This window comes from Equus asinus, chromosome 16 (assembly GCF_041296235.1).
Source record: "Equus asinus isolate D_3611 breed Donkey chromosome 16, EquAss-T2T_v2, whole genome shotgun sequence".
Taxonomy (NCBI): Eukaryota; Metazoa; Chordata; class Mammalia; order Perissodactyla; family Equidae; genus Equus; species Equus asinus.
This window is the reverse complement of record NC_091805.1, coordinates 22692037-22706371: the sequence shown is the minus strand read 5'-3', so window position 1 is coordinate 22706371 and position 14335 is coordinate 22692037. Positions and strand designations below refer to the sequence as shown.

General features: G+C 35.1%; 1 protein-coding gene across 7 annotated transcripts in view; it reads right to left on the bottom strand.

The window, feature by feature from the left end:
* Positions 1 to 14335, bottom strand: part of HS2ST1 (heparan sulfate 2-O-sulfotransferase 1) — a 166909-nt gene that overhangs the window by 151053 nt on the left and 1521 nt on the right. The window lies entirely within an intron of this gene.

The following is a 14335-nucleotide window of genomic DNA, read 5'->3' as shown; positions in this document are numbered from 1 at the left end:
ATGCCTGATCTTCTCAAACTATCCTGGTTATTACTAAATTAATACGACTTTTCCACTTCACTTTTATTCTGTGACCAAATCCAAGCATGGAATGTGCTTTCCCTGGCTCCTTAAATAAAAAGCAGCAAGTACGGGGGCGCCAGCCTGATGGCACTGCAGTTAAGTTCACACGTTCCACTTCAGCAGCCCAGGGTTCACTGGTTCAGATCCCAGGTGTGGACCTATGCACTGCTCATCAAGTCATGCTGTGGCAGGTGTCCCACATATAAAGTAGAGGAAGATAGGCATGGACATGAGCTCAGGGCCAGTCTTCCTCAGCAAAAAGAAGAGGATTGGCAACACATATTAGCTCAGGGCTAATCTTCCTCAAAAAAAAAAAAAGGAAGCAAGTATGCTATCACTCCAAAATTTGCCTCAGAGTCTGAAGTAGGGGTTATATTTCATTGCAGTTGAAAAGACATTTACAGAAATCTTCTTGGTATTTTAATAGCTCAATGCCTACCAAAAGAAAAAAATGGGCTAAAAATATTAAAATGGCAGTTATTTAATATCTACACAAATATTTACCTTCTTTTCCTACCTTATTCTGCCTTTTTTACTCATTCTGTATTACATGTATAAATTTCAAAAATTTTTCAGGACAAGATAGGATTAAAATGAATAACGAAAGTGCAAAAATGTATAACAATTCAAATTAGAAAGTCAATCGCAAACTTTTAACTACATTCAACACCATTTAAGTTAAAAATCTCAAAACCTGTTATAACACACATCACATACAACCTCATGTATGTGAGATTATAAGTAAAACAACCTATTATTTAGAAATTTTTTAAACTACCTCTCATTTTAAAGAACATTATTGATAGAGACAGGAATATTATTTTTCCCCCATTAACTGTTTGGTCATTTCCAAAAAGTATTCATTCAGCATACTATAAATGTCCCAGACTTACTTTTATCATTTCTTTTAACATTTGAAAAGACTCCCTTCCTTACCTCTCTGCCTCATCTGTCTCACATTTCTCCTATAAGAGTCAATATTCCTAATAGTATTCAAGTAGACAGAACAAACACTCAATTTTTGCTGCTTAGGAGATTGTTGATTCACGTACGAAGAACACACAAAACACATACTTGGTTAGACAAGTAGGTGAAAGTTTTCAAATCAAACTGGTAACTCAAGGTGCAGAAGAGTGGTGTCTTAGACATTGCTGAAATAGATAACAAAGAAAAAAGCACACTCTTCCAATGTGATTATAAATTCAAGATAAAATCTACTTAGAAAATTATAGGGTCCCTTGATAATTTTCTTCTAGAAGGTAATTCTCCAAAGCCCCGACTGACACACACTTAAGTTTTTGGCACCCTAATGAAAACTAAGACATAGCTCCCACTTACGGGGTAATATAGTTCATACGAAGATTGGGGAAGGTTAGGTAAAATGTAAACGTTTCTTGGAGTTCTTCAATGCTGTCATTCTCAATTCTAGATTGGTAAACTCACTAAGAAATGAATTAAAACAAGTCTTAAGGGTACAGCTACAATGCAAGTAAATAAGAGCTCCCAACAAATTCAGCATTTCTTTTAAAATGTCTTCACTGCTAATTAGGAAAACCAAGAGATCGTATAAACATAAAAAGTTATTGTAACATGCAAACCAAATCACTACTCCATTCATGAAATTGTATATAGCAACTATACGTTAAACTTTCAGTAGGGCTGACCAGTAGAAAGAGCAATAATATATGATGAAAATGGTGATCATTAACAGTTTATCCCACATAGTCTCTCTCTTTCTGGCCTATCAAATTCTGAATGCAGAATGGCAAATAACTGTTGATCTGAGTTAAAAAGCCTTTGAAGCTGTGTAAGATTCAATGCTGTTCTTCGAGATTCTCATAATTCTAACAACAAATCTAACAGTACAACCTATTCTATTTTATATTCGAGTGAAAAAATAAGTTGAAATTCCTAAATTAAAGGATACAGGATACATTTTTCCCCCTCTATTTAGGAATGTGACAATGAATCACTGTAGGAAAACTGACACTAAAGGAACTATCACATAAAACATTTTCCATAGTGGAGAAAGAGGCGTGGGTTCTTTCTTCACTAATTTGACTATCACTAATGCTTTAAAAAAATTACTTAGAAGCGAAGGACTTACTTTATACATTTATGTGCACATATTAACACACAAAAATCCCCATCACAATTCAAATTTAATTTGCATTTGATAAAAATCTATCCTTAAACTGCCAAGTTGGCAAGGACTAGCAGGAAAGAGTGAAGAAAGTTCAATCATGTTAAAAAGCCAGGACTTTTCAATAATTTACATGAAAGTAAATAGCTTTCTATCTTTAGGATCAGATAACATGAATTGCCAGCAACTTTTACTCCTTCCTAAGAGAGGAAAAAAATAATTAATCTGAATGTCAAATCTGTAACTCACGTAACAAAATCATTTGATTTATCTGAACACTTAGACAAGTGTGATCCCATGTGGTGGGGCACTAGGGAAAGCCTACAGCATCAAGAAATGTCAACTCTAAACTACGTCAAACCAAAAACGCAACAACTGCAAAGAGAAAGTAGATATATTATTATCACTATTAATAGCACCTTATATTTGTCGTTTTTATAGTTTACAATTTCACATTCATTATATCATTTGAAGAACAACTGATCTTTTCAATAACTCTGAGGGCAGCAGAACAAGCATCACCTATATTAAATGAAGTTATACATATAAAACATTTAAAATATGCCTATTACACGACAAGTATTCAACAATTGTTAGTTATTATTGTCTGGTACAGATGAAGGTTCAGAGGTCATGATGGCTTGGTATTGGTGGGAAAAGCAGAAAACCATTTAAGAAACATAGGTCCAACAGTAAAGAAGGAAGAGATTCAAAACAAGTAAAAGAAGAAGAAAGGGAAGTCAGAGTGGTCATGAGGAAGACTAGACAATAACTAGTCACAGGCTTCATTAGTCACAGAGTTCCAACCTAGGACAAAAGAAAAAGGGCACACAATGGCACCTCATCAATCAGACATTCCTAGACAGGCTCATTGCAAGTCAGAGACTATGGCTAACAATTCCCAGGTTCAAGAGCCAAAGACACACATACCTTTTGCTTTACTAGCTGAGAATCCTATTTTGATAAAATATCAAATACTAAAATATCATCAGAAGTTTGCTTTTTTGTTTTAACCTTCAAAACATGAAAGGAAGATAAATTCATGTTCTAGAGGACAAGGGTGAGCAGTTTTATTCTATCCGATTTAACAAAACGAAGAAGCTGTCTAACAAAATATACCTTAAGATCATGTCAAGCCAGTCTTTCCAATTAGCTTTTCTATGAAGAAAACAACAGAGCTGAGTTGGTTTTCTGCCAAACGTGTACAACACACCGGGAATACACAACATTTTATTAAAGAGATGGATGCGTTTTCTTAAAAAGCAATAAAATTATGATGAAATAAAAAAATGCCGTCAATTGGAGGCAGCTTCCTAACATCCAAATACAAAATAATCATAAATTTCAGTAATATTTGATCAAGAATCTAAGTGTCAAAACTGACTGCTGAAGTCGTTTCAGTTTGACAAGAAGAAAGCTTAAAGAACTAAGTCAAATGCAAGGTTGAGGAAGGATTTTATTTTAATCCAACAACTCAATTTCTTCAAACCTCCAACATTCCTCCCTATATTCAAAACATATTTCTTATCACTGAATACTTAAAATATTGTCATTTTACATCACACCTTGGATACTGAAAGAACCATAGATAACCCTAATTAATCACCAAGCTCTTCAAGAAAACAAAAATAGGGTAAAATTTATAACTCTTTATTGAAGACCAAATAAAAATTCATTTTTGCAGCAGGATTTTAGTTATGATGTTTATGCTGTGCAGCTAGATTTTTTTTAAAGACTTCATTTTTTTAAAAAAAAGTTACTATTAACTAAAACCTCAAGTATACTGCAACAGGCATTATTTTGAAAACACAAGAGCATCAGAGAACTTAAAGAAGTCATTGTCTAAAGACAAGTATGGAGACTCGGCTACCAACATCTACCTTCTGACTTATTTACCAGAAAAAAATAAACTGGATTGATCAGCCCATTTCCTATACTGTTTTGCTTCAAAGCATAAACGGAATACATGCTAGGAATAGGTTATCGATGAACCAATAACATCTCTAAATTACATTCATTAAGCCCAACTCAAGCATAATTTATAATTAGAAATATGCCAAGAGCTAGTCTGTAACCACACAGCCACTTAGCCTCAAATCCATAACCATGCTGAGCAAAACTTTATGGTGTTTTCCAACAGAGTTCCTCTCTCCCAGCCCAGACAACATCCAATGATTCTCTAAACTCATCTCTGTATGCTTAATTGTACAAATCACTTATTTCCAGCTATGTCACAAACTGAGGAATAAATAAGGGAAATATATAAGGTGATACTAATGGATGATTCCTAAATTCTACTGGAATTTAGGAAAATAGGCATTATTTTCCCTCTAAAGCCAGTTTTAAATTGTTACACAAGTACCAAATCAATGTGCAATTTTTCAAACCACCATCTTCCAAATGGAGAATCCAACAATTTCAATTAAAAAATACTCTCCTTGACACTTCACAGTACCCATAGGTTCAGTACAACCTAACTACCTTTAGCAAGAATTATATCATGTAAAGTTGAAGATCTAGTAACTATAATAATAATGTTCACCTTCAGATAAACTAGGTGTATTTTCTGTAGATACAATGTAATTAATATAACTACTACTGGCACCATGATCTCTTACGATTCCCTTCTGTACCACTTAGCTTGGAATAGGGGTATTACACAAGGAATACAGGAAAGAAGCCTCTAAAGAGGACTGTCCATCACCCACACCCAGCAAGGATGTGATCAACCAGCTCAACAATCATACTAACAGGAAAAGCAGAAACCTCTTCTGAAGCCAGATACTTCATGGCAGTCAGAATGAGTGTCCATCTTGAACTCAGCTGCATCTGAAGAGATGCAATAAGGACTGGTTTCTTGAAGTCAGAATAAAATTAGTAACATGCAAAAGAATTTTAATTGACTAAAGTCCACTTGAAACTCCATGGGAAAGGAAGGAGGTGTGGCTATTACGAATAAGACTTTCCTCTAACTTTCAGTAAACAATTTACTAAGGCTCTCTGCTCAACACGATGCTAGAGATTATGAGGAAATAGAGAAGGATAAAACACCATTTCTTCCCTGAGTTTACAAAATTAGTTTTGTCAAGTCTAATTCAAATTATCCAACTTCACTTCTTTAGCCTAAGTCAACCTGGGGATACACAATCAAAGATAACTAGGTCACCTGGCTTCCATTTCCAGCTAAGATGGAGTAACGGGATTTATCCTCCTGCCCACAACTGAAAAATAACAGATAAAATATATAACAACTGTTTTCAGACACTGGACATTAGACCAAAAATCAGCTGATCCCTGAAAGAGAGAAAGGAAATGAGGTGAGTCATGTGACTGCTTGAATAGAGTTTCCAGGCTACAGCACAGAGAGAGAGAACTCAGATGGGGCTCAAGTCTCCTTGAATTAAGAAGCCAGAAGTGGGAGTTCAGGGAGGCCAAGGCAGCTGGAGTTGCTGGGCAGAATGCGAAAGAGGACACAGTTGCAAAAAAGAGAATTTTCAGCAGAGATCAGTGCCTATGTGTCAAGAAACTAAGGCCACCCAAAACGGGCAGGAGGAACAATCTCTGCAGTTCACTCAAACACCATCCCCACCAGCCAAAGTGGAAAAACCTTGTAACACACAGGGCATTGGGCAAAGCACTCTGAAAGGAACTGCAAAGGTACTGCCTCAGCAGTGGAGCAAAATTAATCTCAACTAAAGCCTATTCTGGCCCCATCTAACAACTTAAAAGCAAACCTCGAAAGGATCAAACTGTTTTTAGGTAACCTGAATGTGTCCCAAAACAAAGCTTAAGAATATTTATATGTATATGAAAATACCTAGGACCTAACAGGGTATAATTCATAATGTCTGGCATCAAATTACAAATTACCAGGCACGTAAAGAAGCAGGAAAATATCCATATTGAAGAGAAAAGCAAATTAACAAACAGCAACCCAGAAATGACACAGACGAGAAAATTAGTAGACAGGACATCAAAGAGTTATTATAACAATATTCCATTTGTTCAAGAACATAAAGGAAAGTAAGGGCATGTTAAGGAGAGGAAATGGAAGGTTTTTTAAGAATCCAAAATGAATTCTAAAAATGGGGAAAAAAATGCCTGAGGTTAAACAAACACTGGATGGAATTAAAAGCAGATTACACATTATAGAACAACAGATTACCAAACTGAAGACACAGGAGTAAAAACTATCTCAAACAATACAAAAAGTAAAAAGACTAGGAAAAATGAACTAAACATCAATGAACTATGGGACAACTTATGTAGCCAATATATGTGTAATCTGAGTCTCTGAAGGAGAGGAAAAAGGATACATAAAAACTATTTGAAGGAAAAATGACCCAAAATTTCCAAATTTAATGAAAACTATAAACCTACAAGTCCAAGAAGCTCAACCAACCTCAAGCACAGGAAACATGAAGAAAAACACAGCAGGGCCAATCATAATTAAATTACTGAAAATCTAGGGAAAACTTAAAAGCAGTCAAAGAACAAAAAAGACATTATGTACAGCTGAACAAATACAAGAATAATGGCAGCCTTCTCATCAGAAACAATCCAAGCCAAAAGACAATGGAGCGACATTTTTAAACTACTGAAAGAAAAAATGTCAACCTAAAATCCTATACCCAGCAAAAATATCTTTCAAATGCTAAGGCAAATAAAAACTTTTGCAGACATGCGAAAGTGAAAAGAATTCATCACCAGGAGACTTTAAGTATAAGCAATTTTTTAAAAAATTCTTCAGGATGAAGGAAGATGAATCAGATGGAAATCTGCATCTATATCTGCAAAGGAATGAAGAGCACTGGATATGGAAAATGTATGAATAAATATAAAATACTTAAAATTTTTTTTAATCTCTTTAAGATAACTGATTGCTTAAAACAAAAATAATAATGTATTGTAGGACTTATATGTTGAAGTAAAATGTATAATAATAATAGCAAAAAACCAGGAGAGAGGACATAGAAGTACAAAGATTAAGGTTGTTATACTATACATGAAGCAGTATAATGTGTACCATAAACCCTAAAACAACCACTAAAAAAACACAAAAAAGAGCATTGCTAATAAGTCATCAGATGAGATAAAACAGAATGAAAAATACTCAGTTAAGCCTCAAGAAGGCAGAAAAAGAGAAAAAAAGGGGAACAGGTAATAAATGGAACAAATAGTAACTCAGAGATTTAAACCCAACCATATCACTAATTACACTAAAAGTAAATGCTCTAAATGCTCCCATTTACAAGGGAGTTGTAAAATTGGATGCAAGCCCCAACTACAAGTTATCTACAAGAAATCCACTTTAAATAAAAAGATACAAACAGGTTAATTCTTAAAAGACTAGGAAAAGATATACGATGCTGACACTAATCAAAAGAAAACTAGGGGCCGGCCCCATGGCCTAGTGGTTGAGTTCAGCAGGCTCCACCTCAGCGGCCCAGCTTTGCCAGTTCGGATCCTGGGCAAGGACCTATAACACTCGTCAGCCATGCTGTGCTAGCAACCCACATACAAAACAGAGGAAGACTGGGGCTGGCCCGGTGCCCGGTGGTTAAGTTCTCATGCTCCATTTCAGTGGCCCAGGGATTTACCAGTTCGGATCCTGGGAGCAGATCTAGCACTGCTCATCAAGCCATGCTGAGGCGGCATCCCACACAGCAGAACTAGAAGGACCTACAACCAGAATATACAACTATTTACTGGGGAGCTTTGGGGAGGAGAAGAAGAAAAAAAAAAGATGATTGGCAACATATGTTAACTCAGGTGCCAAACTATTAAAAAAAAAAAAAAAAAGAGGAAGATTGGCACAGCTGTTAGCTCAGGGCTAATTTTCCTTAAGCAAAACAAGAGGAAGATTGCAACAGATGTTAGCTCACAGCTAATCTTCCTCAGCAAAAAAAGAAAAGAAAAGAAAAAGAAGAAAACTAAAGTGCCTATATTAATATCAGACCAAGCAGGGTTCAGAGCAAAGAATATTACCAAGGAGAAGGAGGATCATTTCATAACGAAAAAAGGGTTAATTAATCAAGTAGACATGACATGCACCTAATGACAGTACTTCAAAATACATGAAGCAAAAAAGTAACAGAACTTCAAGGAGAAATAGACAAATCCACAATTATCATCAGAAACTTCAAAACCCCTCTCTCTATAATTGATGGAATAAGTAGGCAGAAAGAAAATCAAGGATATAGAAGACTGGAACAACTTTATCAACCAACTGGACCTAATTAACATTCACAGCATACTCTACACTATAACAACAGAATATACATTCTTCACGTTCACACAGAACATTTACCAAGACATTTATATTCTGTGTCATAAAACAAGTCTAAATAAATTTTAAGATTGATTCAGAAGGGTTCAAAAAATTCAAATGTATGTTCCCCTCTTCCATGGTACAGCTGTAAGTGGCGAGTGCCAGCTAAAAACCCCACGTCCCAGCCTCATTCCTCTTACATATACACGGTTACTAGTCCTCACCAATAATGTGAGGGTAAAAGAAGCCAAAGAAATTTAGAAGGGGGGACCTCCTGACCCCTCCCGTGCCTCTTCCCAGGCTGACAAGTAGAGAACTCCAAAGCCTGAAACAATGGCAGAACTACATGACAGAAGGCACTCAAGACCCTGAATCACCCATGTAGAGGAAAACCATCCACCAAAACATCACCTAATGCATGAATGAACAAAGTCATGTATTGTGTTTAGTCAGTTAAGATTGTGGACTTTGTTTTAAAAGCAAGTAGCAATACTCTAATCAGGAATCTTCTAAAGAGTTTTATGCAGAGGAGGGTCATGATTTGATTTACATTTTAAAAGGATCACTCTAGCTGTTATATTAAGAATAGTCTGTAGGGAGGCAAGTGTGGAATCAGACAGACTAGTTAAAACATGGCAGTAATCCAGGGAAGAGATGATGGTATCTTGAATTAGGGGGATAACAGCGAAAGTGTTGAGTAGTAGTCATATTCTAGAAATATTTTGAAAGTAAAGCTAACAAGATTTTTCTGACAGATTAGATGCAGAGTGCGAGAAAAAGAAAAGTCAAGTAAAACCCTAGCAACTGGAAGAATGGAGCTGCTACCAACTGAGATGGGGAAGGTCAGAAATAAAATGGGTTACGGTCGGGTGGGGTGAAGCAGTGGACAGAGATATCAGGACATCCATTTTAGACTACTGAGTTTGAGAAGTCTATTAATTACTCAAAGAAAATTTCAAAGGGGCAACAAATTACATGAACCTGATGTTTAGGAAATGGATCTGAATTAGAAATATATTTTTGGAAGTTGTCAGCACATAAAATCACCAACTAAGAGAGAGCAAATAGAGAAGAGTTCCAAGAACTGAGCCCTGGGGTGTTCTTGTGTTAACAGGTTGAGGAGAAAAGGAGAATCTAACACAGCAGACAGAGAAGCGACCAGTGAGGTGGAAGAAAACCAAGAGTATGTTATCTTGGAAGCCAAGTAAAGAAGTCTATTAAAAAAAAGGAAGTGATCAATTGTGTCAGAGTCTGCTGATAGGTCAAGCAAGATGAAGATCAAAAATTGACTATAGGATTTAGGGAAGTTACTGGTGACTTTGGCAATTAGAGACAGCGAGAACAGACAATTTTTTGGAGTTTTACTGCAAAGGGAAGCTGAAATATGGGACCAAGCTTGGCTAAGAAAGGAGTCAAGAGAAACTACCGTTCTGTTTTTCGGTTGGGAGAAATAATAGCATGTTCATATGCTAATGAGAATAATCCAGCAGAAAGAGAGAAAATGATGATTATAGGAGAATGAGGGAAAACTCATGGAAGCATGTTTTTTAAGTAGGTGAAGGAATAGGATCAGGTGCACAAGTAGCCCAATAGGCAGTTAATCTACAGTTAACAGGCAGGAAGGCAGAGTACATGAACGCAGCTACTAGGAGACGAGTAGATAACTGTAAATAATTAGGCTATAGTGAAGCATGATTATAAAGTTCATGTATAAGTACATCCCTCAAAAGCAGTCTTTCTGGAGAGCAGTGTTTGAGTATTATTATCTCAATTTCACTGACTGCCAAAAGCTATTACAAGGCTTAACAGAGTAGTGGTAGAGAGACTTCCTAGGATGCTCTTAACTGAGATCAACTGTTTCAGGTGACTACACCATGACACTAGACATCCTATCCAGGACTCTTAAGTGAGGCACCAACTAGCAATTCTAGAGTGACTGCATTCCAGTTAATCCAAAGTCCTCTAAACAGTAGCTACTGTGAGGTTTCCAAACAACTTCAGAAGCAGAGAAATTTATCATTCTTGGGAACATTTTACAGGTATTGTTTTATGGTTTTAAGCACTTAGAAATAAGTACCAAATTCCAAAGCGCAGTCTCAACCTTGGCCCTGGAGTTAGTTTACTAGTTTAGGAGCATTTCAAGAACATAGTAACATAATTTTCACCAATGTAACGGCTACATAATACATTCTGAGTTACTGTCCTCATTTAAAAGATTATGTCCTAATGCATTCATAAACTTACATAGTGATGTTATAAGCAGATCAACAACAAATATTATTTTAAATTCTTAGGCCCCACATAAACAATAAAATTATCAAGCACATAATTCTAACATTTATGTAATAAAGGCTTCATTGCAGTGTTCTATCAGTCAGCAATAGTAACAGGTGTGCTCTTGAGAATCAGAAAGAACTACTTTGTAAAAGCAACAAATTCTGACATGCACAGTTCTAAGTAACGAGCTAAGTAACTAAGTAGTACGCTAAGTAACAGTTTTCATTTTGACTTCATGTCATCTTCCAAATCCCATTAGGAAAATTAAGTATACATTTTAATAAAATGAAGTTTTTTCACCATAACACCCCAGAGAAATTTTTCATAATTAATGTGCTTATATCCTAAATGTAACTCACAAACTGCAAGTTCTAATATGTTCATAATAAAAATAAAGAACACACTGACTCGATTAAATATAAACCATCTACTAAAAATCAGTGACTCTTACCATTAGGAATCACATAATCCTCTGCAAATCTGATGAAAGCTATGCATAAAATTTCAGGGAATTTACGGATGCTTCAAAGCCTATATACGAGTCCCTGAGGTTTCAAGAATCTCTGTTTAGTGGAAAAGAAAGGAGTCCAAAATTGATCCAAAAACATAAGAAAACCTAATATAAGAATGAAAGAAGAAGTGCAACATACAGTGAGAAGAACTGATTATTTATTAATATAATATTTGCCATAAGTGTCTATTCACTGAGAGAAATTACAATAAATCTTTATAACTATATGAATGCTTTAAAGAGCTAAATGCAAAAAAATAAAAATTATAAAATACTCTAACAAAATATAGAGAATGTACATAATCTTGGCTGGGGGAAGTCTTCTTAAGCAACATAAGAGACCTACTTACCTAAATTGATAGATGTGACTGCTTAAATTTTATAACATCTATGTAAGCAAAAATACACCATAAAGTCAAGGGTCATGACATATTTGGAGAAAAAGAGATGTAAGACATATGACAGATAAAGGATTAGCATTTCTAAGATTTTTTTAAGAACTAAAAATTGCTAACATAAGCCACCCAATAGACAAATAAAAATGAACACGTACACAATGTCAACCTAATTATAAGTTGAGGAAATATAAATTAATGCGATAACATTTCATTTCACAGTTTCAGACTGGCAAAAATTAAAAGCTGACAGACAGCATTCAGTGTTTGTGACTGTGTGTGTTGGCAATGTAGATTACAGGAACCTTTAAGAAAATAAATTCTTTGGAAAATAAGATATTTTAAAATCTGTTAAATTATAAAATACATTTATCTTTCGTCCCAGCAATCCCACAGACAGGAGAATTTATCCTAGTGAAAAATGACACCAACACATAGGAGTTAAATGGACATATAAAGATGTTTCTCGTAACATTGTTTATAATACCAAGAAAGAAAGGAAATGGCAAAAAAAAAAGTGGTGGGAGGGACAAATTGAATCCATTATTGGCATAAAGGCTTAATAATTTATGATACAAGCATACTATGGACTATTATACAGCTATTAGAAGTCAAATTTATATGTATTCACCTGGAAAGATGTCTATGGTATTAAATGAAAAGAAAGCAAGATAAGGAGTAACATGTATACTATGATCCCATATTTGTTTAAAAAAAAGAAAACTGTATTATGTGATATTGGGTTTTTTAGGAACCCCTGTTTATATACTTAATTTCCCAAGTGGTCAATGAATACACCTAAGTTTTTAATACATATATAGCTCTATTAGAGATCTCACCATCAAAATACTCTCAAATCAAGGTACATACAGGCATTATTAGACAATACAATCCTTTGGACTCTTCTACAACAGAAAAAATAAACAATAAAAACTACTTTTAAAAGAGAAATCTTGAACAGTTTTTCTAATGCCAAAATAAAAATGCTTTTTAATGCTGTAACTTTACACTTACAGAAAACACAGATTTTTTTTTTCCTGTAGCAGAAATAAGCTATCTATTTCATCCGTTTCATTGGGTAATGTAATTATATTCATTATACAGATATAAACAAGGGCAAACATTACACTAAACCAATTCCTTTGTGTCAGAAATTGAATTTTCTCAAAATGATATTCATTCTTAGCAATAAATGCAATTAAACATTGGTATTACAGTTTAAAAATTCTATTCAAACTGCTAAATCTTAGAGTAATGTCAATATAAAGTCCTAAGCAGCCTGGCATAATTAAAGGAGACTTGATTTGGAATCAGACATACCTGGGTTCCAATCCTGGCTCTGCACTTACTTTGTAGTCAAGTTATATAACCTTTGAGCCTGTTCCCACATTTGTAAAAATGGCTTTCTGGGGCTAGCCAGGTGGTTTAGTGGTTAAGTCTGCACGCTCTGGTTCAGCAGCCCGGGATTCACAAGTTCAGACCCCGGGCCCGACCTAGCACCACATGTCAAGCCACACTGTGGCGGCATCCCATATAAAATAAAGATTGGCATAGATGTTAGCTCAGGGTCAACCTTCCTTACACACACACACACACACACACACACACACACACACACACAAAGGCCTTCTATGGTGGTGTGCTGTTGGAAGATTAAATAAGAATATTACACATGAAAGTGCCTAGTACAGCATCTGGTTGTCAAACTATGCCTTCCTCTGCCTTCCTTTCCTAAGGAACATTACTAACTCGCAACCCCTGTTTTAGTAATGCTTTTTATGACTTTTTTTTTTTTTAAGTCAAGAGATGGCTGATAGAGTTAAACATTTTATTTGCCACGTTTTTGCATCTCTAGAGAATTATTAGTTCCTTCAAGTGTTTTGTACTTGAGGCTCCTTTTCCTGGCTCATTTTTGGGAATTATTTACACTAGTCTGATCCAAATTTACTATTTCTGATGGAATTCAAAGATTTCTTTCTTGTAAAAAATCATACACAAAAAAACACGTTATTTTCTACCTGTGGCTTTCTACGTCTTCAGATAACTCTGTTTTTCCAATCATTCAGGTTGTGTCTACAGAAACCACTTGCAAGTATTATGAAAAAAACGTTAGGCAACAAAAGAAAATAAAAAACTTAAGTTATCCTAAACCACTGTAATGTGTCTAAGAAATCCAAATAGCAATACAACAAAGTACAAATTTTAATTTTAATATAACTTTCAAATTTCTCTAAGAGAAATCATTTTTTTTCTGTAAAGCTGGAGCATTGAGGCCAGAATATGACCCTGAATGCTGCTAAAGGGATCCAAACAAAAGAAAAAGCATATTAGCCAAGCTTCAATATTTAAAGTGAATACTTCTCCACCATACAAGACACACACTAAAAAAACCCAGCTATTTGTAATATCACAATTATTTTCTGATACATTTTTCCTAAACATCAATCATCACCCACAGCAGCATCTAGCTGTTACTTCTCAGTCTAAATTATACTGCTGATATTTTACTGCTTGCTTCTCAAAAAGGATTCAAGACGATGATGCTGAGGTGCAAGCGTATGCATAAAAACACTTCACATTACTTTTCCACATGCAAACTATAGTCACTTGAGCTGATTTTTAAGTGCCATGTGCATTTTAAAACCAAAATGTATTGCTGACATTCTTTTAACGCT